Raw genomic sequence first — 25,638 nt, 5'->3', positions numbered from 1 at the left:
CTGCTTCCACCGCCCTTTCAGGCAGTGCATTCCAGATCATCACAACTCGCTGTGTTTAAAAAAAAAATTCTCCTCATCTCACCTCTGGCTCTTTTGCCAATTACCATTTACGGCTCATTCTTTTTCTTTTCCTGTGTACTCTGGTCAATTTTCCCCCATCCTCCCTTTCCCTTGCTCTGTTCCTCTTTATAAACTGTTAATCTGAAATATCTTTCAGCCTGACAAAGGATTATAGACTTTACAGATGCTGCTTGACCTGCTGACTGCTACCACCATTTCCTGTTTTTGTTTCAGATTTCCAGCATCTGCAGTATTTCGCTTTTTATTTTGAGATTCTCACCTTCATCTTCAAATCCCTCCCCATCGCTGTGATCTTTCAACGCCTCCTAATTCATGTCCTCCATTCCCTCTTCTTCATCAGCAGCAGATGCTCATTCAGCCACCCTGGCCCTCAGCAAGTTCCTCAATGCCTTTTAAGGCCTCTTCTCCAAGCATGCTTTTATCTCTCCCTGACTCTTTTCTCTCCCATTTCCCACCCAACCCCCTCACCCCTTGCTGTCTCACTGTCCACTCACTTTCCGCTGCTCTGAGATGTCTCTCCGTTGACCTTTGCTTCCTGTTGTAGACTAATTGATAGAGATTGATTGCCACGACGAGTCAACAACTCCATTATCGTTGTATTATGCGTCTTGGTAGACGGTGAACTAGATGGAACCTGGTCTTTTCTCGTCCAACAATTCTTATGTTCCTGAGTTCTACAAAAATAGTTGTAGATGCTACAATAGTAATAGTACAAAGCCCACTTCACCACCTCAAACCTGAGGGCTTGAGCATATGTGATGACCATCTACACTGGTCACCCACCACCAGATCTGGCTCCGCCACTCCAAGCAACATCATCTCTCCCTCAGCGGCCGAGTCCTCTTCCAACTCTAGGATCACGCTGGCTGAAACTCCTCTTCGCCACCACAAACTTTGACACCAGGTGCAAGGCACTCATGGAGATCTTCATCACCCAAATTCAAGACTATCTGCTCAGCTGCCACAGCATCTTTCTGGCCCGTGGCCTCACCTGCGCCCAAATTAGCCCTGCTACATGTCGCAGCTCACAGGAGTCTGTAACCTTTTGCCCTTAGCTTCATCAGTTTTACCTCCCCTACGAGACTATCGCACGCTCCACCGCAGCCGTGCCTTCATTCAGGCACCTTGGTCCTCAGCAAGTTCCTCAATGCCTTTTAAGGCCTCTTCTCCAAGCATGCTTTTACCTCTCACTGACTCTTTTCTCTCCCATTTTCCACCCAACCCCCATCCCACCCCTTGCTGGCTCAGTGTCCACTCACTTTCCGCTGCTCTGAGATGTCTTTCCGTTGACCTTTGCTTCCCAAAGCTCTCCACCTAAGCCCTGGAATTGCCTCCTTAGGCCTCTCCCCCACTCTACCTCTCTTCTCTCCTTTAAGACGCTCCTTAAAACCTACCTCACCTGTCCTAATATCTCCTGATGTGGCTCGGCGTCAAATTTGGTTTGAAAATGGAGCTGTGAAGCGTCTTGAGGCGTTTTACTATGTTAAAGGTGCTATATAAAGGCAAGTTGTTATAAACCTCCTCTGCCACTGCGAGTGTTTCCAGTTCTAATATTGCAGGCGTTGTAAATGTCCATCTGGAGTCTGAAATACTCATCCTCTCACTGTCTGTAACACTCTCACAGGGCCCACAGTGAAAATATCTGAAGCTGCTGGCAATGAGTGTGAACAGGTTAGTCACACTGACAGACACCGGCTAAGACCCACACTCCACACAGTTCTCATCTGAGTCGCAACGGGAGGGGGAAGGAGGAGGGTCGGGTTGCCAACCCTCCAGGACTGTCCTGGAGACTCCAGGAATTAAAGATTAACCACCCGGACACTGGTGTGAGCAACAACCGGGAGAAAAATCATTAAAAAGAATTGTGTTTTTATTTCACTTTCGTCGAACGCTTTTGTTAATTATTTGTAAAAAAATATTGGAGGTGGGGGAAAAAGGCTGCTTCACTCGGGGGGAGGTCATATAATGAAAACTCCAGGAATACGTCCAACCAGTGTTGGTGACCCTAGAGGAGAGGGGTCAAAGGACGGAGGCCACATTGAGAGGACCGGGTGAGGGGGTGGGAGGGGGTCAAAGGACGGAGGCCACATTGAGAGGACCGGGTGAGGGGGTGGGAGGGGGTCAAAGGACGGAGGCCACATTGAGAGGACCGGGTGAGGGGGTGGGGGGGGGTCAAAGGACGGAGGCCACATTGAGAGGACCGGGTGAGGAGGTGGGTCAAAGGACGGAGGCCACATTGAGAGGACTGGGTGAGGGGGTGGGGGGGGGTCAAAGGACGGAGGCCACATTGAGAGGACTGGGTGCGGGGGTGGGAGGGGGTCAAAGGACGGAGGCCACATTGAGAGGACTGGGTGAGGGGGTGGGAGGGGGTCAAAGGACGGAGGCCACATTGAGAGGACCGGGTGAGGGGGTGGGAGGGGGTCAAAGGACGGAGGCCACATTGAGAGGACCGGGTGAGGGGGTGGGGGGGGGGGGTGAAGCACCTCTGAACCAGGGAGTAGAAAACTGGAGAAGAGGCTTGTGCCTCGGCAGTTCCTCGAGCCTCCTGGTGACCTGCTACAGGGACAACCTGAGTGCAGGCTGTGTGTCCACAATCTTAGATAAAGAGGGCACAAAAAACTTTAAAAGGGGGCAAACATGCCCAAATATTGCCCTTTAAAAAGGAAAGTATCCCTAGCGACCCAGAATTTTATTTTTTATTAACCACAGACCCTAAACCATCAAGCAAAGTTTTTCTCTTCGATCGCCGGGCAGCTCCAGATTGTCAATTGGTTCCTCCACCCTGTGAATTACTGTCCTGTTCTTCCACATGACCCCTCACCACCCCCCCACCCATCCCCACACCCCTTCCCCACGTCCCCACATCCTTTGTTCCTGAAAAGCAAGACCGAGGTTGGAATTTAATCAGGGCCGCTCGAGGATGCCCATCTATTTATTATGGCAGCACTATCAATCCAAAAAATAGCACCATGGCAACCAGATAGGAAATGAAATAAAAACAATATACTTAAAAAGAACGGGCATGGGCTCGAGGGGCCGAATGGCCTTCTTCTGTGCTGTAACCATTCTATGATTCTATAATTCTAAAGCCCATTATTTAAATTATTGACCTCCACGTATCAAAATAAAAATTGTAGCAACACAGGAACATGGGAAAATACAGGACAGAAAAGATTTTAGTCTATTTTCAAAAGGCCTTCGATAAGGCACCACATTGTCGACTCATGGCTAAGGTCAGAGCACGTGGAGTCAAGGGACGGACAGCAGAATGGACAGCAAGTTGGCTACAAAACAGAAAACAAAGAGTAGCGGTTAAGGGTTGCTAGTCAGACTGGCAAAAGGTGGGAGGTGGTGTTCCACAAGGATCTGTGCTGGGACCACTGTTGTTCACAATTTAAATTAATGATTTGGACTCGGGAATCGGAAGTACAATTTCAAAATTTGCGGACGACACCAAATGGGGGGGGTGTCGTTAGCACAAAGGAAGAATGTGCCAAAATACAAGAAGACATTAATAAACTTGCTGAATGGGTGTGTAATTGGCAAATGAATTTCAATATAGATAAATGTGAGGTGCTGTATTTTGGTAGGAAGAATAAAGAGGCCACATACTGCTTGGATAATAAGAGTCTAAATGGGGTAGAGGAGCAAAGGGATCTGGGGGTACAGATACACAAATCACTAAAAGTAGCGAGGCAGGTTAATAAGGCCATAAAAAAGGCAAATCAAACACAATGGTTCATTTTTAGAGGGATAAAATTGAAAAGCAGAGAGGTTATGTCAAACTTATAGAATCATAGAATCATAGAAGTTACAACATGGAAACAGGCCCTTCGGCCCAACATGTCCATGTCGCCCAGTTTATACCACTAAGCTAGTCCCAATTGCCTGCACTTGGCCCATATCCCTCTATACCCATCTTACCCATATAACTGTCCAAATGCTTTTTAAAAGACAAAATTGTACCCGCCTCTACTACCGCCTCTGGCAGCTCGTTCCAGACACTCACCACCCTTTGAGTGAAAAAATTGCCTCTCTGGACCCTTTTGTATTGTGGATGCTTTGGTGATAGTTTTCCAAAATTCCCTGGACTCAGGAGAGGTCCCGGCAGATTGGAAAACTGCTAATGTAACACCGTTATTTAAAAAGGGTAGTAGGCAGAAGGCTGGAAATTATAGGCCAGTTAGCTTAACATCTGTAGTGGGTAAAATTTTGGAGTCTATTATTAAGGAGACAGTAACGGAACATTTAGATAAGCATAATTTAATAGGACAAAGTCAGCATGGCTTATGAAGGGGAAGTCATGTCTGACAAATTTGCTTGAGTTCTTCGAGGATATAACGTATAGGGTGGATAAAGGGGAACCAGTGGACGTAGTGTATTTAGACTTCCAGAAGGCATTCGACAAGGTGCCACATAAAAGATTATTACTTAAGATAAAAAATCACGGGATTGGGGGTAATATTCTGGCATGGGTGGAGGATTGGTTATCGAACAGGAAGCAGAGTTGGGATAAATGGTTCATTTTCGGACTGGCAACCAGTAACCAGTGGTGTTCCACAGGGGTCGGTGCTGGGTCCCCAACTCTTTACAATCTATATTAACGATTTGGAGGAGGGGACCGAGTGCAACATATCAAAATTTGCAGATGATACAAAGATGGGAGGGAAAGTAGAGAGTGAGGAGGACATAAAAAACCTGCAAGGGGATATAGACAGGCTGGGTGAGTGGGCGGAGATTTGGCAGATGCAATATAATATTGGAAAATGTGAGGTTATGCACTTTGGCAGGAAAAATCAGAGAGCAAGTTATTTTCTTAATGGCGAGAGACTGGAAAGTACTGCAGTACAAAGGGATCTGGGGGTCCTAGTGCAAGAAAATCAAAAAGTTGGTATGCAGGTGCAGCAGGTGATCAAGAAAGCCAACGGAATGTTGGCTTTTATTGCTAGGGGGATAGAATATAAAAACAAGGAGGTATTGCTGCAGTTATATAAGGTATTGGTGAGACCGCACCTGGAATACTGCATACAGTTTTGGTCTCCATACTTAAGAAAAGACATACTTGCTCTCGAGGCAGTACAAAGAAGGTTCACTCGGTTAATCCCGGGGATGAGGGGGCGGACATATGAGGAGAGGTTGAGTAGATTGGGACTCTACTCATTGGAGTTCAGAAGAATGAGAGGCGATCTTATTGAAACATATAAGATTGTGAAGGGTCTTGATCGGGTGGATGCAGTAAGGATGTTCCCAAAGATGGGTGAAACTAGAACTAGGGGGCATAATCTTAGAATAAGGGGCTGCTCTTTCAAAACTGAGATGAGGAGAAACTTCTTCACTCAGAGGGTGGTAGGTCTGTGGAATTTGCTGCCCCAGGAAGCTGTGGAAGCTACATCATTAGATAAATTTAAAACAGAAATAGACAGTTTCCTAGAAGTAAAGGGAATTAGGGGTTATGGGGAGCGGGCAGGAAATTGGACATGAAGCTGAGTTCGGATCGGTCAATGCCCTGTGGGTGGCGGAGAGGGCCCAGGGGCTATGTGGCCGGGTCCTGCTCCTACTTCTTGTGTTCTTTAGATTTGTGGTTGGGATCAGATCAGCCATGATCTTATTGAATGGCGGAGCAGGCTCGAGGGGCCGATTGGCCTACTCCTGCTCCAATTTCTTATGTTCTTATGTATCTCTCCCCTCTCACCTTAAATCTGTGCCCCCTCGTTATAGACTCACCTACCTTTGGGAAAAGATTTTGACTATCGACCTTATCTATGCCCCTCATTATTTTATAGACTTCTATAAGATCACCCCTTAACCTCCTACTCTCCAGGGAAAAAAGTCCCAGTCTGTCTAACCTCTCCCTGTAAGTCAAACCATCAAGTCCCGGTAGCATCCTAGTAAATCTTTTCTGCACTCTTTCTAGTTTAATAATATCCTTTCTATAATAGGGTGACCAGAACTGTACACAGTACTCCAAGTGTGGCCTCACCAATGCCCTGTACAACTTCAACAAGACATCCCAACTCCTGCATTCAATGTTCTGACCAATGAAACCAAGCATGCCGAATGCCTTCTTCACCACCCTATCCACCTGTGACTCCACTTTCAAGGAGCTATGAACCTGTACTCCTAGATCTCTTTGTTCTATAACTCTCCCCAACGCCCTACCATTAACGGAGTAGGTCCTGGCCCGATTCGATCTACCAAAATGCATCACCTCACATTTATCTAAATTAAACTCCATCTGCCATTCATCGGCCCACTGGCCCAATTGATCAAGATCCCGTTGCAATCCCAGATAACCTTCTTCACTGTCCACAATGCCACCAATCTTGGTGTCATCTGCAAACTTACTAACCATGCCTCCTAAATTCTCATCCAAATCATTAATATAAATAACAAATAACAGCGGACCCAGCACCGATCCCTGAGGCACACCGCTGGACACAGGCATCCAGTTTGAAAAACAACCCTCTACAACCACCCTCTGTCTTCTGTCGTCAAGCCAATTTTGTATCCAATTGGCTACCTCACCTTGGATCCCATGAGATTTAACCTTATGTAACAACCTACCATGCGGTACCTTGTCAAATGCTTTGCTGAAGTCCATGTAGACCACGTCTACTGCACAGCCCTCATCTATCTTCTTGGTTACCCCTTCAAAAAACTCAATCAAATTCGTGAGACATGATTTTCCTCTCACAAAACCATGCTGACTGTTCCTAATTAGTCCCTGCCTCTCCAAATGCCTGTAGATCCTGTCCCTCAGAATACCCTCTAACAACTTACCCACTACAGATGTCAGGCTCACTGGTCTGTAGTTCCCAGGCTTTTCCCTGCCGCCCTTCTTAAACAAAGGCACAACATTTGCTACCCTCCAATCTTCAGGCACCTCACCTGTAGCGGTGGATGATTCAAAAATCTTTGCTAGGGGACCCGCAATTTCCTCCCTAACCTCCCATAACGTCCTGGGATACATTTCATCAGGTCCCGGAGATTTATCTACCTTGATGTGCGTTAAGACTTCCAGCACCTCCCTCTCTGTAATATGTACACTCCTCAAGACATCACTGTTTATTTCCCCAAGTTCCCTAACATCCATGCCTTTCTCAACCGTAAATACCGATGTGAAATATTCATTCAGGATCTCACCCATCTCTTGTGGTTCCGCACATAGATGACCTTGTTGATCCTTAAGAGGACCTACTCTCTCCCTAGTTACCCTTTTGCCCTTTATGTATTTGTAGAAGCTCTTTGGATTCACCTTTGCCTGATCTGCCAAAGCAATCTCATATCCCCTTTTTGCCCTCCTGATTTCTCTCTTAACTCTACTCCGGCAATCTCTATACTCTTCAAGGGATCCACTTGATCCCAGCTGCCTATGCATGTCATATGCCTCCTTCTTCTTTTTGACTAGTGCCTCAATCTCCCGAGTCATCCAAGGTTCCCTACTTCTACCAGCCTTGCCCTTCACTTTATAAGGAATGTGCTTACCCTGAACCCTGGTTAACACACTTTTGAAAGCCTCCCACTTACCAGACGTCCCTTTGCCTGCCAACAGACTCTCCCAATCAACTTCTGAAAGTTCCTGTCTAATACCATCAAAATTGGCCTTTCCCCAATTTAGAATTTTAACTTTTGGGCCAGACCTATCCTTCTCCATAGCTATCTTAAAACTAATGGAATTATGATCACTGGTCCCAAAGTGATCCCTCACTAACACCTCTGTCACCTGCCCTTGTATAGATCCTTGGTTAGACCCCACTTGGACTACTGTGCACTGTTCTGGTCTCCATATTATAAAAAGGATATAGAGGCACTGGAGAAGGTGCAAAAAAGATTCACAAGGATGATACCAGAACTGAGAGGATATACTTATCAGGAAAGGCTGAACAGGCTGGGGCTCTTTTCTCTAGAAAGAGAAAGCTGAGGGGAGACCTAATGGAGGTCTTCAAGAGTATGAAAGAGTTTGATAGGGTAGACATGGAGAAAATGTTTCCACTTGTGGGGGAGACCAGAAACTAAAGGCCACAAATATAAGTCAGTCACTAATAAATCCAAAGGGATTTCAGGAGAAACTTCTTTACCCAGGGAGTGGATAGAATAAGGAACTCGCTATCACAAGGAGTAGTTGAGGCAAATCGCATAGATTTATTTAAGGGGAAGCAAAATAAGCACATGATGGAGAAAGGAATAGAAGGATATACTGAAAGGGTTAGATGAAGAGGGGTGGGAGGAGGCTCGTGTGGAGCATAAACACCGGCATAGACCAGTTGGGCCGAATGGCCTGTTTCTGTGCAGTAGATTCTACATAACTCTATGTTTAACCCTTACAATGAGTACGGTGGCCCAGTGATGATGGTGCTGGCCTAGTTCACAGTCCCACCATGGTAAGTTATAAAAGTTTCCTGACTGGTATACCTCAGTGCCTACACTATGCACTGCACTGTCGATTTTTGGAGCCAGTCGGGTTGATTTTACTTTTTGGCCGGCACCGTCTGATCAGTTGGCCATTCTGGCGGCGAAGAGGCAGCTGGGATTTTTATGGCCCAGACCTAACTTGAATCTGACCAGCGAGCTGCGGATGCCAAACGGGTGCCCCAGGCAGCTTGGTGGCTTTGGCCCACAGGAACGTCAGCCGGCTGGGCTCGGGCGGCAGCTCTAGGTAGCCTGCGGGGGGAAGGCTAGACCGAGGGGGGGCGAGTTCAGGCTGGCAGTGGCTCGCAGTATTTTCGTGGAGCCCAGGGGATCACTGCTGCTCCTCCTGACCCCACAAAGATCATTTAAAACTTGCCATTCCAGGGCCTCTCGGGCTCTATCTCCAGTGCAACCGGTCAGAGTGCACACAGTGCTCGCTCCAACCAGTTCTAAAATGGCAACCAGGGTCCTACATAGGTCTTAAGAACCAAATTTGCATATTAAAACGGGCCAACCTAAGGGGCCTATGTAGATGCATTTAAGGGGGCCTATGTAGATGCATTTAAGGGGAAGCTAGATAAACACATGAGGGAGAAAGGAATTAATTTTTTTATTCGTTCATGGGATGTGGGCATCGCTGGCAAGGCCAGCATTTATTGCCCCTCCCTAATTGCCCCTTGAGAAGGTGGTGGTGAGCCGCCTTCTTGAACCGCTGCAGTTGGTGTGGTGAAGGTTCTCCCACAGTGCTGTTAGGTAGGGAGTTCCAGGATTTTGACCCAACGACGATGAAGGAACGGCGATATATTTCCAAGTCGGGATGGTGTGTGACTTGTAGGTGAACATGCAGGTGGTGTTGTTCTCATGTGCCTATACTCTCTGAAGTTTAAAAGAATGAGAGGTGATCTCATTGAAACATACAAGATTCTGAGGGGGTTTGACAGGGTAGATGCTGAGAGGTTGTTTCCCCTGGCTGGAGAGTCTAGAACTAGGGGGCATAGTTTCAGCGTAAGGGGTCGGCCATTTAAGACTGAGATGAGGAGGAATTTCTTCACTCAGAGGGTTGTGAATCTTTGGAATTCTCTACCCCAGAGGGCTGTGGATGTTGAGTCATTGAGTATATTCAAGGCTGAGACCGATAGATTTTTGGACTCTAGGGGAATCAAGTGATATGGGGATCGGGCGGGAAAGTGGAGTTGAGGCAGAAGATCAGCCCTGACCTTACTGAATGGCGGAGCAGGCTCGGGGGACCGTCTGGCCTATTCCTGCTTCTATTTCTTACGTTCTTTAGGATATGCTGATCGGGTTGGATGAAGTAGGGTGAGAGGAAGCTCGTGTAGGCCATAAACACTGGCATGGACCTGGCCAGTTTCTGCGCTGTAGATTCTATGTAACGCTACGTACCACCCGAAACTGGCAGGCACTTCAGCCACCCAGCGGTAGGCCCCTTTGTAATTGACAGCAGGCCGATTGTTGGGGTTAACGGGGAGGTAAGTCTACCGACCCCATTCTGAGGCCGGTACAGACCCGTTAACGCCAGCTTTGGTGGATTAAAATCGACCCCGTTATTTCTGATTAATGAGAGCAGCAGGGGAAGCAGGACTGATCGCTGTGAGATGACACAGAGAACCGTTGTCATGGACAGTCACTGCCAGCCCAGCTACCCACGCCCGTAAACCCAGGCACCAACCATCTTTAAAAGCCCCAATATTAAAGCTTATCAAATATGTCCTGGGAATTAAGTGCATCATATTTACATAGAATCATAGAATGATGCAACAGAGAAGGAGGCCACTCGGCCCATTGTGCCTCTTTGAAAGAACTATCCAATTATTCCCACTCCCCTGCTCTTTCCCCGTAGCCCTGCACATTTTTCCCCTTCAAGTATTTATCCAATTCCCTTTTGAAAGTTACGATTGAATCTGCTTCCACCGACCTTTCAGGCAGTGCACTCCAGATCATAACAACTCGCTGCGTAAAAAAAACTGTCTCCTCATCTCCCCTCTGGTTCTTTTGTCAATGATATTCGATGCCTGCTAATTTGGTTCTCTTCTCAAAGAATTTCAATGAGTCACGAACTATTCTTTCTCAAACAACAAAACAAAATACCGGAGACGCTGGAAATCTGGAACAAAAAGCAGAAATTGTTGGAAACACTCAACGAGTCCCGACAGCAACTGTACAGAAAGGAGCAATATTGACGTTTCAAGTAGTCCTTCATCAGAACTGATTTTCTGTTTTTATTTCTCTCTCAAAATGCTGACTTCCCTTTATTGCCTCTGTCCTTTTCAAATGAACGTTTATAACATCTAATAAAATCCCCTGGACCATTTCACTATTGAGCAACGACTTTTATCTCCTGATTTATGTCCCCTTTTTTATGAATGATGGAATTATGTGAGTCAATTTCCAGTGCAATTCCTGTATTAACAGAATTGTTGAGAATATTCACAAGATCCTTACGGATGAGGAAGGCCATTTGGCCCATCTTAATTCATTCATCCAGAACAACCCCCCCCCCCCCCAAAATCTGGCCTCTACCATCTGCTCGGAAGCCCATTCCAAATATTCAACATTCTCTGTTGGGAAGAAAAACCTACTGAAATCAGTCCTAAAGTTGCCTTTTACTGCTTTGAAGCCGAGCCTCCTTGTCTTATTCGTACTGTTGAATTTAAAGCTGTATTCCAGATTGACGTTCTCCATACCAATAACTATCTTAAATACCTCTAAGATCACCTCATGGACATCTCTTTTCCAGGTTGAAAATCCCAGCTCATTCCAGTCTTTCCTCATAATTCCGACTCCTGCCGCTAGGGATCAGCCTTCGGGCTCTTCTCTGCACTGCCTCCAGCACTTGAATGTCTCCCTCGTTTCTTGACGACCAGAACTGGATGCAGTATTCAAGCAGCGGCCCGGTCTAAACTACTAACTCGTTTTCTTGAGGATTCTAAAGATTATACCATCTGGCTCAAATACCCTTGTCTGACTGACCTCAACATGAGTGACAGTCAACCATGGAATTTGCCCACTGTCACGGAGTAGAAGCCGGGGTTGGATGCAACGTGCAGGGAGAGCAAGTGAGACAGGGAAGGGATACATCAGAAAAGGCAAAAATCGGGATCAAGCTAGGTATGGTGTGGAAAGTGAGGACAAGAAGGAAAAAGCATACTAACAACCTTTAATAAAAACAGAAAATGCTGGAAATATTCAGCAACTCAGGCAACATCTGTGGAGAAAGAAACAGAGTTAACGTTTCAGGTCAATGACCTTTCGTCAGAACCTGACGAACCTATTTCCAGCATTTTCTGTTTTTATTTCAGATTTCCAGCATCCGCAGTATTTTGCTTCTAACAAACTTTAATTTGAGAGGGGAAATTGCAGATGCTTTAGTCATAATCTTCCAAAACTCTCTTGATTCAGGAATTGTCCCCATGGATTGGAAAATTTACCAATGTCATTCCATTATTTAAGACGGGTGGGAGAGAGAAACTAGAAAATTATACTCCTCTTGGTCTAAAGTCTGTTGTGAGGAAGTTACTTGAACCTGTTCTTAGGGACAGAGTGACTGAGCACTTGAACAAATATGAGCTGATCAGAGAGAGCCAGCATGGATTTGTAACGGGTAAGTCTTGTCTAACTAACCTAGTTGAATTATTTGAGGAGGTTACTAACGTTTTAGATAAAGCAGACTCTATGGATGTTATTTATATGGACTTCCAGAAGGCAATAAGGTTGCACATAAGAGACTGTTAGCGAAAATGAAAGCGCATGGAATTGGAAGCAACCTCTTGACATGGGAAGGGAATTGGTGAGTAGGTAGGAGACAGAGAGTAGGGATAATGGATATTTACTCAAATTGGCAGGATGTGACTAGTGGTGTCCCCCAGGAACCGTACTGGGGCCTCAGCTTTTCACTATATTTATCATGACCTATATGAAGGAATAGAGAGCTGTATATCCAAGTTTGCTGACGACACTAAGTTAGGTGGCACAGTAAATAGTGTAGATGGGTGCAGTAAGTTTCAAAGGGACATTGATAGAGGAAGTGAGTGGGCAAAACTGGGGCAGATGGAGTTCAATGTGGGAAAGTGTGAGATCATCCATTTTGGACCCAAGATAGATAGATCAGAGTATTTTCTAAATGGTCAGAAGTTAGGAACTGTGGGTGTGCAGAGAGATATAGGGATCCATGTACAGAAATCACTAAAAACTAATGGACAGGTACAAAAAATAATTAAAAAGACTATTGGAATGTTAGCCTGCATCTCAAGGGGGCTGGATTACAAAGAGGAGGAAGTTATGCTGCAGTTGTATAAAGCTCTGAATAGACCCCATCTGGAATACTGCGTTCGGTTCTGGGCACTGCGCCTCAGGAAGGATATATTGGCCTTAGAGGGGGTTTAGCGCAGATTCACCAGAATGATACCGGGGCTAAAAGGGTTAAATTACGAGAATAGGTTGCATAGACTAGGCTTGTATTCCCTTGAGTATAAAAGATTAAGGGGTGATCTAATTGAGGTGTTTAAGATGATTAAAGGAGTTGATAAGGTGGATAGAGAGAAACTATTTCCTCTGATGGGGGAGTCCAGAAAAAAGGGGCATAACCTTAAAATTAGAGCGAGGCCGTTGAGGAGTGATGCCAGGAAGCACTTCTTTTTTTTATTCGTTCACGGGATGTGGGCGTGGCTGGCGAGGCCGGCATTTATTGCCCATCCCTAATTGCCCTTGAGAAGGTAGTGGTGAGCCGCCTTCTTGAACCGCTGCAGTCCGTGTGGTGAAGGTTCTCCCACAGTGCTGTTAGGAAGGAAGTTCCAGAATTTTGACCCAGCGACGATGAAGGAGCGGCGATATATTTCCAAGTCGGGATGGTGTGTGACTTGGAGGGGAACGTGCAGGTGGTGTTATTCCCATGTGCCTGCTGCTCTTGTCCTTCTAGGTGGTAAAGGTTGCGGGTTTGGGAGGTGCTATCGAAAAAGCCTTGGCGAGTTGCTGCAATGCATCCTGTGGATGGTACACACTGCAGCTACTGTGCGCCAGTGGTGAAGGGAGTGAATGTTTAGGGTGGTGCATGGGGTGCCAATCAAGCGGGCTGCTTTATCCTGGATGGTGTTGAGCTTGTTGAGTGTTGTTGGAGCTGCACTCATCCAGGCAAGTGCAGAGTATTCCATCACACTCCTGACTTGTGCCTTGTAGATGGTGGAAAGGCTTTGGGGAGTCAGGAGGTGAGTCACTCGCTGCAGAATACCCAGCCTCTGATCTGCTCTTGTAGCCACAGTATTTATATGGCTGGTCCAGTTAAGTTTCAGGTCAATGGTGACCCCCAGGATGTTGATGGTGGGGGATTCGGCGATGGTAATGCCATTGAATGTCAAGGGGAGGGGGTTAGACTCTCTCTTGTTGGAGATGGTCATTGCCTGGCACTTGTCTGGTGTGAATGTTACTTGCCACTCATGAGCCCAAGCCTGGATGTTGTCCAGATCTTGCTGCATGTGGGCTCGGACTGCTTCATTATTTGAGGGGTTGCGAATGGAACTGAAGACTGTGCAATCATCAGTGAACATTCCCATTTCTGACCTTATGATGGAGGGAAGGTCATTGATGAAGCAGCTGAAGATGGTTGGGCCTAGGACACTGCTCTGTCCTCGGACTGAGATGATTGACCTCCAACAACCAGTACCATCTTCCTTTGTGCTAGGTATGACTCCAGCCACTGGAGAGTTTTCCCCCTGATTCCCATTGACTTCAATTTTACTCAGGCTCCTTGGTGCCACACTTGGTCAAATGCTGCCTTGATGTCAAGGGCAGTCACTCTCACCTCACCTCTGGAATTCAGCTCTTTTGTCCATGTTTGGACCAAGGCTGTAATGAGGTCTGGAGCCGAGTGGTCCTGGCGGAACCCAAACTGAGCATCGGTGAGCAGGTTATTGGTGAGTAAGTGCCACTTGATAGCACTGTCGACGACACCTTCCGTCACTTTGCTGATGATTGAGAGTAGACTGATTGGGCGGTAATTGGCCGGATTGGATTTGTCCTGCTTTTTGTGGACAGGACATACCTGGGCAATTTTCCACATTGTTGGGTAGATGCCAGTGTTGTAGCTGTACTGGAACAGCTTGGCTAGAGGCGCAGCTAGTTCTGGAGCACAAGGCTTCAGCACTACAGCTGGGATGTTGTCGGAGCCCATCGTCTTTTCTGTATCCAGTGCACTCAGCCGTTTCTTGATATCACGTGGAGTGAGTCAAATTGGCTGAAGACTGGCTTCTGTGATGGTGGGGATATCGGGAGGAGGCCGAGATGGATCATCCACTTGGCACATCTGGCTGAAGATGTTTGCAAACTTCTTCACACAAAGGGTAGTGGAAATCTGGAACTCTCTCCCCCAAAAAGCTGTTGAGGCTGGGGGTCAATTGAAAATTTCAAAACTGAGATTGATAGATTTTTGTTAGGGACGGGTATTAAGGAATATAGAACCAAGGCGGGTAAATGGAGTTAAGATGCAGATCAGCCATGATCTAATTGAATGGTAGAAGAGGCTTGAGGGGCTGAATAGCCTACTCCTGCTCCTATGTTCCTAAGGGGAAGACAGATCGCATTAAAGACCTATATGTGATGGTACAGTATCAGGAGCATTTTTAAGGCAGTACAAGCAGTAGTCTTGGTTATACCACCCGCTCATAACACTCATCTATGGACGCACTCAAATTCTTTCCTCACGACTGTCTGACTGCTAGTGACAGATCCAAAGTTGGAAAAGAGCTGGTGAGATAGCGAGCTTTAGATAAAGCATCATATAATGTATGAGACAGGTATTTCTTAAACACTCTGGATCGTTTGTGCCATTCGTCATGTTAAGTCACTGGATAGTTGTCTGTCGTACCTATCTATGATCTTTGTGTTGGTGCTGAGTGTGTGTTTCTCTCTCTGCTCTTCGCATTCTCAGCTTTTCCTGTCTCCACTGTCCACATCATATCACTGCTGTCATATCCTATTCCCTTATCTGTTACTATGGGCGTCATTTTAGCACCCGCTATCGGGTGCGTTCCTGGCGGGGGGCCTCCCAAAATCGGAGAATCCCGGAGTGGGTCGGGAGCCCGACTCCAAACCGCCCACTTCCGGGTTCCCCATTGACGCGCCGGCGTGCGCGCGCAGCCCCCGCTGGTGGGAATCCCGCAGGCAATTAAAGCCAGCGGGATGCCACTTGAAGGTATTTATTTTGCTTGTTCAGGTCATTAACTGACCTGATTAAGGGATTATGTGAGGAGGGGTGGGATTTTAAAGCAAACTAGGACTGTTTCCCGTACTGGGGGAAACACTCCCAGTTGAAATGGACGTGTTGCAGCCACCAGCCTGTGGCAGCTGCAAAGGTCCATTTGACAGGTGGGGGGTGGGGGCAGACTCTCACTCATTGCAGGAGGCCACTCTGTCACTTGGGACAAAGTTTGGCCTCCAGAACCCTCCTCCTAACAATAAAATTCACCAACTTGCACACTTACCCCGGGGTCCAGACACATTTACCTACCTTGCAGACCCCCTCAGATGTACATCTTCCGGATGGGGGCCGCCGTAGCTGCAGTCATGACCTCCTCGGAGGACGAACAGCATCACCAGCCTCGCCGGCCACGCCGTCTACCTCTGACACGTGGAGCTCCACAACACAGTGCTGTGACACATCCACCTGCACAGCAGGAGGGAGGGCAACCGCAGAGAGAGATGCGTCGTAGAGGGCACTACCCTCGCCACAGGGTCCACAGACCGAGGCTCAGCTTCCTGGACCTCTCTGAGCAGCAGTGCACACGGAGGCTCAGAGTCACTCGACATGTAGTCGTGGACATCTGCAGCCTCCTTCATGCCCGAGCACCATCTTCTTACCTGTCGCTGTCAAAGTCACCACTGCCCTCAACAACTTCTCCTCCGCATCCTTCCAGGGTGCCACCGGGGACATCGCCGACGTCTCTCAGCCGTCTGCAGAAAAGAGCCCTGCAAATACACCTACACCCACTCTGCAGTGACACAATGGGTGGCATCAGTTGTGGGTCTTCATTGTGATCCTCAGGAATGGGCATTATTGCGCAAACCAGACAAAATTCGCGAAGACATGGCAGTAGTGGTGCCAATATAATATGTAATGTGAGTTGGTCAGAAATTCAATATAAGTAACAACCATGACAAACCCTCAAACACCCTTGTGCACCCCCTTCATGCTCACGACACGTTTGCCTTACGCTTCCTACTGCACATATGTGATGCATGCCCTGTGGCTGCAGCACAGGTAGTGGCAGGTTGAGTGAGGCTGACTGTGAAAGAGATGCATGAGGGTGAGTATGAGATAGAGCCATGAGATTGTATGAGGATTGGGTTGAGTGGTAGTGGCGGGATGAGTACTGGCGAGGTGAGTAAGTGCAGGTAAGATGAGGATGAGGTTTGAGTGGGTATGAGGGGTGATGTGACAGAGTAGTGTTGGCAGTGCCGAAGGAGATGTGGGGTGGGGGCGGTGATGTGGCAGATGAAGTGTAGGGGAATGAGTAAGTGTACTCACTTCGGCTGACCTACTGAGGTCATTGGAGCGCCTCCTGCACTGTATGCAGGTGGGCGATATGTTGGAGGTGCAGGTGACCCCCTCTGCCACCTCGAGCCAGGCCTTCCTGGTGGCAGAGGCAGGCCGCTTCCTCCCGCCCGCCGGGGGGAAGATCTCTGTCCTCCCCCTCCTCCTCACCCCATGTATTGATACCTGGAGTGAGGCATCATTAAACTGAGAGCAACCCTCCCCCTGGGCTGCTCCATGCTGTAATTTTTGCTATTTGTTGCAGCATCTGTCAGTGGAGGACTGCCCCTTTAAATAGAGCTCCTCCAGCTGACAGATCTTACTCTGCATGTGCAGTCTGCCCGCCGTGCAGATCAGCAGTGGGGAACCCGGAGGAGAAGGTAAGTGGATCCAATTGAGCTACGATCGCGCGGGTGGCTGACTGATTTCGCCGGGTGCCCGATAGCCCCCCTGCCGAGAACCCACAGCCCTGGTAACATCGGGCCCAATGTCCCATTTCTAAACAGCCACCATTCACCCTGTCCCATTTACATCCTCTCACCTCTCAATTTGTCACGACCTGCCTGCTGTTTATTCACCTCTTGTGTTCCATTCATTACTTGCTCTTCACACTTTCACTCCTTGCTCTTCACACTTTCACTCCTTGCTCTTCACACTTTCATTCCTCGTTCTTCACACTTTCATTCCTTGTTCTTCAAGCTTTCACTCTATACTCTTCACACTTTCAGCCCTGGATCTTCACACTTTCATTCCTTGTTCTTCAAGCTTTCACTCTATACTCTTCACACTTTCAGCCCTGGATCTTCACACTTTCATTCCTTGTTCTTCAAGCTTTCACTCTTTGTTCTTCACACTTTCACTCCTTGCTCTTCGCACTTTTATTCCTTGCTCTTCACACATTCACTCCTTGCTCTTCACACGTTCACTCCTTGCTCTTCACACGTTCACTCCTTGCTCTTCACACTTTTACCTCTTACTCTTCACACTTTCACCCCTGGATCTTCACACTTTTACCTCTTGCTCTTCACACTTTCACCCCTGGATCTTCACACTTTCACTCCTTGCTCTTCACACTTTCACCCCTGGATCTTCACACTTTCATTCCTTGCTCTTCACACGTTCACCTCTTGCTCTTCACACTTTCACTCCTTGCTCTTCACACTTTCACCCCTGGATCTTCACACTTTCACTCTTTGTTCTTCACACTTTCACTCCGTGCTCTTCACATTTTCGCTCCTTGCTCTTCACACTTTCACTCTTTACTCTTCACACTTTCACCCCTTGCTCTTCACACTTTCACTCCTTGCTCTTCACACTTTTACCCCTTGCACTTCACACTTTCACTCCTTGTTCTTCACACTTTCACCCCTTGCTCTTCACACTTTCACTCCTTGTTCTTCACACTTTTACCACTTGCTCTTCACACTTTCACTCCTTGTGCTTCACACTTTCACTCTTTACTCTTCAAACTTTCATTCCTTGTTCTTCACACTTTCACTATTTACTCTTCACACTTTCACCCCTTGTGCTTCACACTTTCACACTTTACTCTTCACACTTTCACCCCTTGCTCTTCACACTTTCACTCCTTGCTCTTCACACTTTCAACCCTTGTTCTTCACACTTTCACCCCTTGCTCTTCACACTTTCACTCTTCACACTTTCACTCTTCACACTTTCACTCTTTGCTATTCAAACTTTCACTCCTTGCTCTTCATACTTTCACTCTTTACTCTTCACACTTTCACCCCTTGCTCTTCACACTTTCACCCCTTGTTCTTCACACTTTCACTCCTTGCTCTTCACACTTTCACTCCTTGCTCTTCACACTTTCAACCCTTGCTCTTCACACTTTCACTCCTTGTTCTTCACACTTTCACCCCTTGCTCTTCACACTTTCACTCTTCACACTTTCAATCTTCACACTTTCACTCATCACACTTTCACTCCTTGCTATTCAAACTTTCACTACTTGCTCTTCACACTTTCACTCTTTACTCTTCACACTTTCACCCCTTGCTCTTCACACTTTCACTCCTTGTTCTTCACACTTTTACCCCTTGCTCTTCACACTTTCACTCCTTGTGCTTCACACTTTCACTCTTTACTCTTCACACTTTCATTCTTTGTTCTTCACACTTTCACTCCTTGTTCTTCACACTTTTACCCCTTGCTCTTCACACTTTCACTCCTTGCTCTTCACACTTTCACTCTTTGTTCTTCACATTTTCACTCCTTGCTATTCACACTTTCACTCTTTACTCTTCACACTTTCACCCCTTGCTCTTCACACTTTCACTCCTTGTTCTTCACACTTTCACACTTTACTCTTCACACTTTCACCACTTGTTCTTCACACTTTCACTCTTTACTCTTCACACTTTCATTGCTTGTTCTTCACACTTTCACTCCTTACTCTTCACACTTTCACTCCTTGTTCTTCACACTTTTACCCCTTGCTCTTCACACTTTCACTTCTTGCTCTTCACACTTTCATTCCTTGCTCTTCACACTTTTACCCCTTGCTCTTCACACTTTCACTTCTTGCTCTTCACACTTTCATTCCTTGCTCTTCACACTTTTACTCCTTACTCTTCACATTTTCACTCCTTGCTATTCACACTTTTACTCCTTACTCTTCACATTTTCACTCCTTGTTCTTCACACTTTCACTCCTTACTCTTCACACTTTTACTCCTTACTCTTCACACTTTCATTCCTTGCTCTTCACACTTTTACTCCTTACTCTTCACATTTTCACTCCTTGCTATTCACACTTTTACTCCTTACTCTTCACATTTTCACTCCTTGTTCTTCACACTTTCACTCCTTACTCCTCACACTTTCATTCCTTGTTCTTCACATTTTCACTCATTGTTCTTCACACTTTCACTCCTTACTCTTCACACTTTCACTCCTTGTTCTTCACACTTTTACCCCTTGCTCTTCACACTTTCATTTCTTGCTCTTCACACTTTTACTCCTTACTCTTCACATTTTCACTCCTTGCTATTCACACTTTCACTCCTTACTCTTCACACTTTCATTCCTTGCTCTTCACACTTTCATTCCATGCTCTTCACACTTTTACTCCTTACTCTTCACATTGTCACTCCTTGCTATTCACACTTTTACTCCTTACTCTTCACATTTTCACTCCTTGTTCTTCACACTTTCACTCCTTGTGCTTCACACTTTCACTCCTTGTTCTTCACACTTTTACCCCTTGCTCTTCACACTTTCACTCCTTGTGCTTCACACTTTCACTCTTTACTCTTCACACTTTCATTCCTTGTTCTTCACACTTTCACTCCTTGTTCTTCACACTTTCACTATTTACTCTTCACACTTTCACCCCTTGTGCTTCACACTTTCACACTTTACTCTTCACACTTTCACCCCTTGTTCTTCACACTTTCACTCCTTGCTGTTCACACTTTCACTCCTTGCTCTTCACACTTTCAACCCTTGCTCTTCACACTTTCACTCCTTGTTCTTCACACTTTCACCCCTTGCTCTTCACACTTTCACTCTTCACACTTTCACTCTTCACACTTTCACTCTTCACACTTTCACTCCTTGCTATTCAAACTTTCACTACTTGCTCTTCACACTTTCACTCTTTACTCTTCACACTTTCACCCCTTGCTCTTCACACTTTCACTCCTTGTTCATCACACTTTTACCCCTTGCTCTTCACACTTTCACTCCTTGTGCTTCACACTTTCACTCTTTACTCTTCACACTTTCATTCTTTGTTCTTCACACTTTCACTCCTTGTTCTTCACACTTTCACTCCTTGCTCTTCACATTTTCACTCCTTGCTATTCACACTTTCACTCTTTACTCTTCACACTTTCACCCTTTGCTCTTCACACTTTCACTCCTTGTTCTTCACACTTTCACACTTTACTCTTCACACTTTCACCCCTTGTTCTTCACACTTTCACTCTTTACTCTTCACACTTTCATTCCTTGTTCTTCACACTTTCACTCCTTACTCTTCACACTTTCACTCCTTGTTCTTCACACTTTTACCCCTTGCTCTTCACACTTTCACTTCTTGCTCTTCACACTTTCATTCCTTGCTCTTCACACTTTTACCCCTTGCTCTTCACACTTTCACTTCTTGCTCTTCACACTTTCATTCCTTGCTCTTCACACTTTTACTCCTTACTCTTCACATTTTCACTCCTTGCTATTCACACTTTTACTCCTTACTCTTCACATTTTCACTCCTTGTTCTTCACACTTTCACTCCTTACTCTTCACACTTTTACTCCTTACTCTTCACACTTTCATTCCTTGCTCTTCACACTTTTACTCCTTACTCTTCACACTTTCATTCCTTGCTCTTCACACTTTTACTCCTTACTCTTCACATTTTCACTCCTTGCTATTCACACTTTTACTCCTTACTCCTCACACTTTCATTCCTTGTTCTTCACATTTTCACTCATTGTTCTTCACACTTTCACCCTTTACTCTTCACACTTTCACCCCTTGCTCTTCACACTTTCACTCCTTGTTCTTCACACTTTTACCCCTTGCTCTTCACACTTTCACTCCTTGTGCTTCACACTTTCACTCTTTACTCTTCACACTTTCATTCTTTGTTCTTCACACTTTCACTCCTTGTTCTTCACACTTTCACTCCTTGCTCTTCACACTTTCACTCTTTGTTCTTCACATTTTCACTCCTTGCTATTCACACTTTCACTCTTTACTCTTCACACTTTCACCCTTTGCTCTTCACACTTTCACTCCTTGTTCTTCACACTTTCACACTTTACTCTTCACACTTTCACCCCTTGTTCTTCACACTTTCACTCTTTACTCTTCACACTTTCATTCCTTGTTCTTCACACTTTCACTCCTTACTCTTCACACTTTCACTCCTTGTTCTTCACACTTTTACACCTTGCTCTTCACACTTTCACTTCTTGCTCTTCACACTTTCATTCCTTGCTCTTCACACTTTTACCCCTTGCTCTTCACACTTTCACTTCTTGCTCTTCACACTTTCATTCCTTGCTCTTCACACTTTTACTCCTTACTCTTCACATTTTCACTCCTTGCTATTCACACTTTTACTCCTTACTCTTCACATTTTCACTCCTTGTTCTTCACACTTTCACTCCTTACTCTTCACACTTTTACTCCTTACACTTCACACTTTCATTCCTTGCTCTTCACACTTTTACTCCTTACTCTTCACACTTTCATTCCTTGCTCTTCACACTTTTACTCCTTACTCTTCACATTTTCACTCCTTGCTATTCACACTTTTACTCCTTACTCCTCACACTTTCATTCCTTGTTCTTCACATTTTCACTCATTGTTCTTCACACTTTCACTCCTTACTCTTCACACTTTCACTCCTTGTTCTTCACAATTTTACCCCTTGCTCTTCACACTTTCATTTCTTGCTCTTCACACTTTTACTCCTTACTCTTCACATTTTCACTTCTTGCTATTCACACTTTTACTCCTTACTCTTCACATTTTCACTCCTTGTTCTTCACACTTTCACTCCTTACTCTTCACACTTTTACTCCTCACTCTTCACACTTTCATTCCTTGCTCTTCACACTTTTACTCCTTACTCTTCACACTTTCATTCCTTGCTCTTCACACTTTTACTCCTTACTCTTCACATTTTCACTCCTTGCTATTCACACTTTTACTCCTTACTCTTCACATTTACACCCCTTGTTCTTCACACTTTCACTCCTTACTCCTCACACTTTCATTCCTTGTTCTTCACATTTTCACTCATTGTTCTTCACACTTTCACTCCTTACTCTTCACACTTTCACTCCTTGTTCTTCACACTTTTACCCCTTGCTCTTCACACTTTCATTTCTTGCTCTTCACACTTTTACTCCTTACTCTTCACATTTTCACTCCTTGCTATTCACACTTTTACTCCTTACTCTTCACATATTCACTCATTTTTCTTCAAACTTTCACTCCTTGCTCTTCACACTTTTACTCCTTACTCTTCACATTTTCACTCCTTGTTCTTCACACTTTCACTCCTTACTCTTCACACTTTTACTCCTCACTCTTCACACTTTCATTCCTTGCTCTTCACACTTTTACTCCTTACTCTTCACACTTTCATTCCTTGTTCTTCACACTTTCACTCCTTACTCTTCACACTTTTACACCTTACTCTTCACACTTTCATTCCTTGCTCTTCTCACTTTTACTCCTTACTCTTCACATTTTCACTCCTTGCTATTCACACTTTTACTCCTTACTCTTCACATTTTCACTCCTTGTTCTTCACACTTTCACTCCTTACTCTTCACACTTTTACTCCTTACTCTTCACATTTTCACTCCTTGTTCTTCACACTTTCACTCCTTGCTCTTCACACTTTCATTCCTTGCTCTTCACACTTTTACTCCTTACTCTTCACATTTTCACTCCTTGCTATTCACACTTTTACTCCTTACTCTTCACATTTTCACTCCTTGTTCTTCACACTTTCACTCCTTACTCTTCACACTTTTACTCCTTACTCTTCACATTTTCACTCCTTGTTCTTCACACTTTCACTCCTTACTCTTCACACTTTTACTCCTTACTCTTCACATTTTCACTCCTTGTTCTTCACACTTTCACTCCTTACTCTTCACACTTTTACTCCTTACTCTTCACATTTTCACTCCTTGTTCTTCACACTTTCACTCTTTACTCTTCACACTTTCATTCCTTGTTCTTCACATTTTCACTCCTTGTTCTTCACACTTTCACTCCTTACTCTTCACACTTTCATTCCTTGTTCCTCACACTTTCACTTCTTGCTCTTCACCCTTTTACTCCTTACTCTTCACATTTTCACTTCTTGTTCTTCACACTTTCACTCTTTACTCTTCACACTTTCATTCCTTGTTCTTCACATTTTCACTCCTTGTTCTTCACACTTTCACTCCTTACTCTTCACACTTTCATTCCTTGTTCCTCACACTTTCACTTCTTGCTCTTCACCCTTTCACTCCTTACTCTTCATCCTTTCACTCCTTACTCTTCCTTAGCATAAACTTACTTAGAATCAAGAGCACAGAAACAGGCCATTCTATCCAACTGGTCTATGCCAGTGTTTGTACTCCACATGAGCCTCCTCCCACCCTGATTACTATATCCTGTCCTGTCCCTATATTCCTCTATCCCCTTCTCCCTCATGCATACTCCCCTTAAATCCATCAATGCTATCTGCTTCAGCCACTCCATGTGGCCTTGAGTTCCACATTCTAACCACTCTCTGTGTCGAGAAATTTCTCCTAAATGCTTTATTTGATCTATTATTGGTATCTTATATTTAGGACATCTTGTTCTGGACTTACCCACAAGTGGAAACAATTTATCTACATTTGCCCTATTAAGCCCGAGCTTAATTTTAAAGAACTCTCTCAGGTCTCCTCTTTTCCAGAAAATAGAGCCCCAGCTTGTTCAATCTTTCCAGATAGCTGCATCTTCTCAATTCTGGTAACATCCTTGTAAATCTTTTCTGCACTATCTCCAGTACTCCCAAGTGTGGTCTAACCAAGGGTCTTTTTGTAATTTAATATTACCTCCCTGCTTTTACATTCTAGTCCTTTAGAAATGAACCCCAGTAATTTATTTGCACTCTTTATGGCCTTATCAACTTGTGTTGCTACTTTTGGCAATTTATGTACCTGTATTTCTCTCTTTGTTCCTCTACCCCATTTAGCTTCTTGCCTTCCAATGAATAAGTGGCCTCCTTATTGCTCCAACCAAAATGAACCACCTCACACTTTGCTATATTGAATTTCATTTGCCATCTATCCGCCCACTCTGCAAGCCTGTTTATATCTTCCTGTATTATGGTGCCATCCTCAGTATTGGCTATGTCTTGTTCCTTTCCCCATCTTCATCCCCGCCTCCCCTTATTCTTCTTTGTCCCTTCACCCTTTTTCCATTCATCCTTTCTTATTCCCTCTTCACCCTCACCCTCTAGCCTTCCCCTCACACTCTCCATCTTTTCTTCTCACTGTTGTCCCACTCAACTGTTTCCCTTTTCCTCGCTCCTTCCTCATTCTTCCCCTCAGCTTTCCCTCCTCCTTCCTCCCCTCCACATTTACACTCTGCAGCTGGGAAAACCAGATGTTTACTTTTCATAAGAACATAAGAAATAGGAGCAGGAGTAGGCCATACGGCCCCTCGAGCCTGTTCCGCCATTCAATCAGATCATGGTCGATCTTCAACCTCAACTCCACTTTCCTGCCCGATCACCATATCCCTTGCTTCCCCTAGAGTCCAGAAATCTGTCTATCTCAGCCTTGAATATACTCAATGACTCAGCATCTACAGCCCTCTGGGGTAGAGAATTCCTAAGATTCACAGCCCTCTGAGTGAAGAAATTCCTCCTCATCTCAGTCCTAAATGGCTGACCTCTTATCCTGCGATTATGCCCCCTAGTTCTAAACTCTCCAGCCATGGGAAACAATCTCTCAGCATCTACCCTGTCAAGGTCCCTCAGAATCTTATATGTTTCAATTAGATCACCTCTCATTCTTCTAAACGCCAGAGAATATAGGCCCATTCTACTCAATCTCTCCTCATAGGACAACACTCT

This window comes from Heptranchias perlo, chromosome 5 (assembly GCF_035084215.1).
Source record: "Heptranchias perlo isolate sHepPer1 chromosome 5, sHepPer1.hap1, whole genome shotgun sequence".
NCBI lineage: Eukaryota > Metazoa > Chordata > Chondrichthyes > Hexanchiformes > Hexanchidae > Heptranchias > Heptranchias perlo.
The sequence above is the reverse complement of the archived record's forward strand: the minus strand, read 5'-3'. Positions refer to the sequence as shown.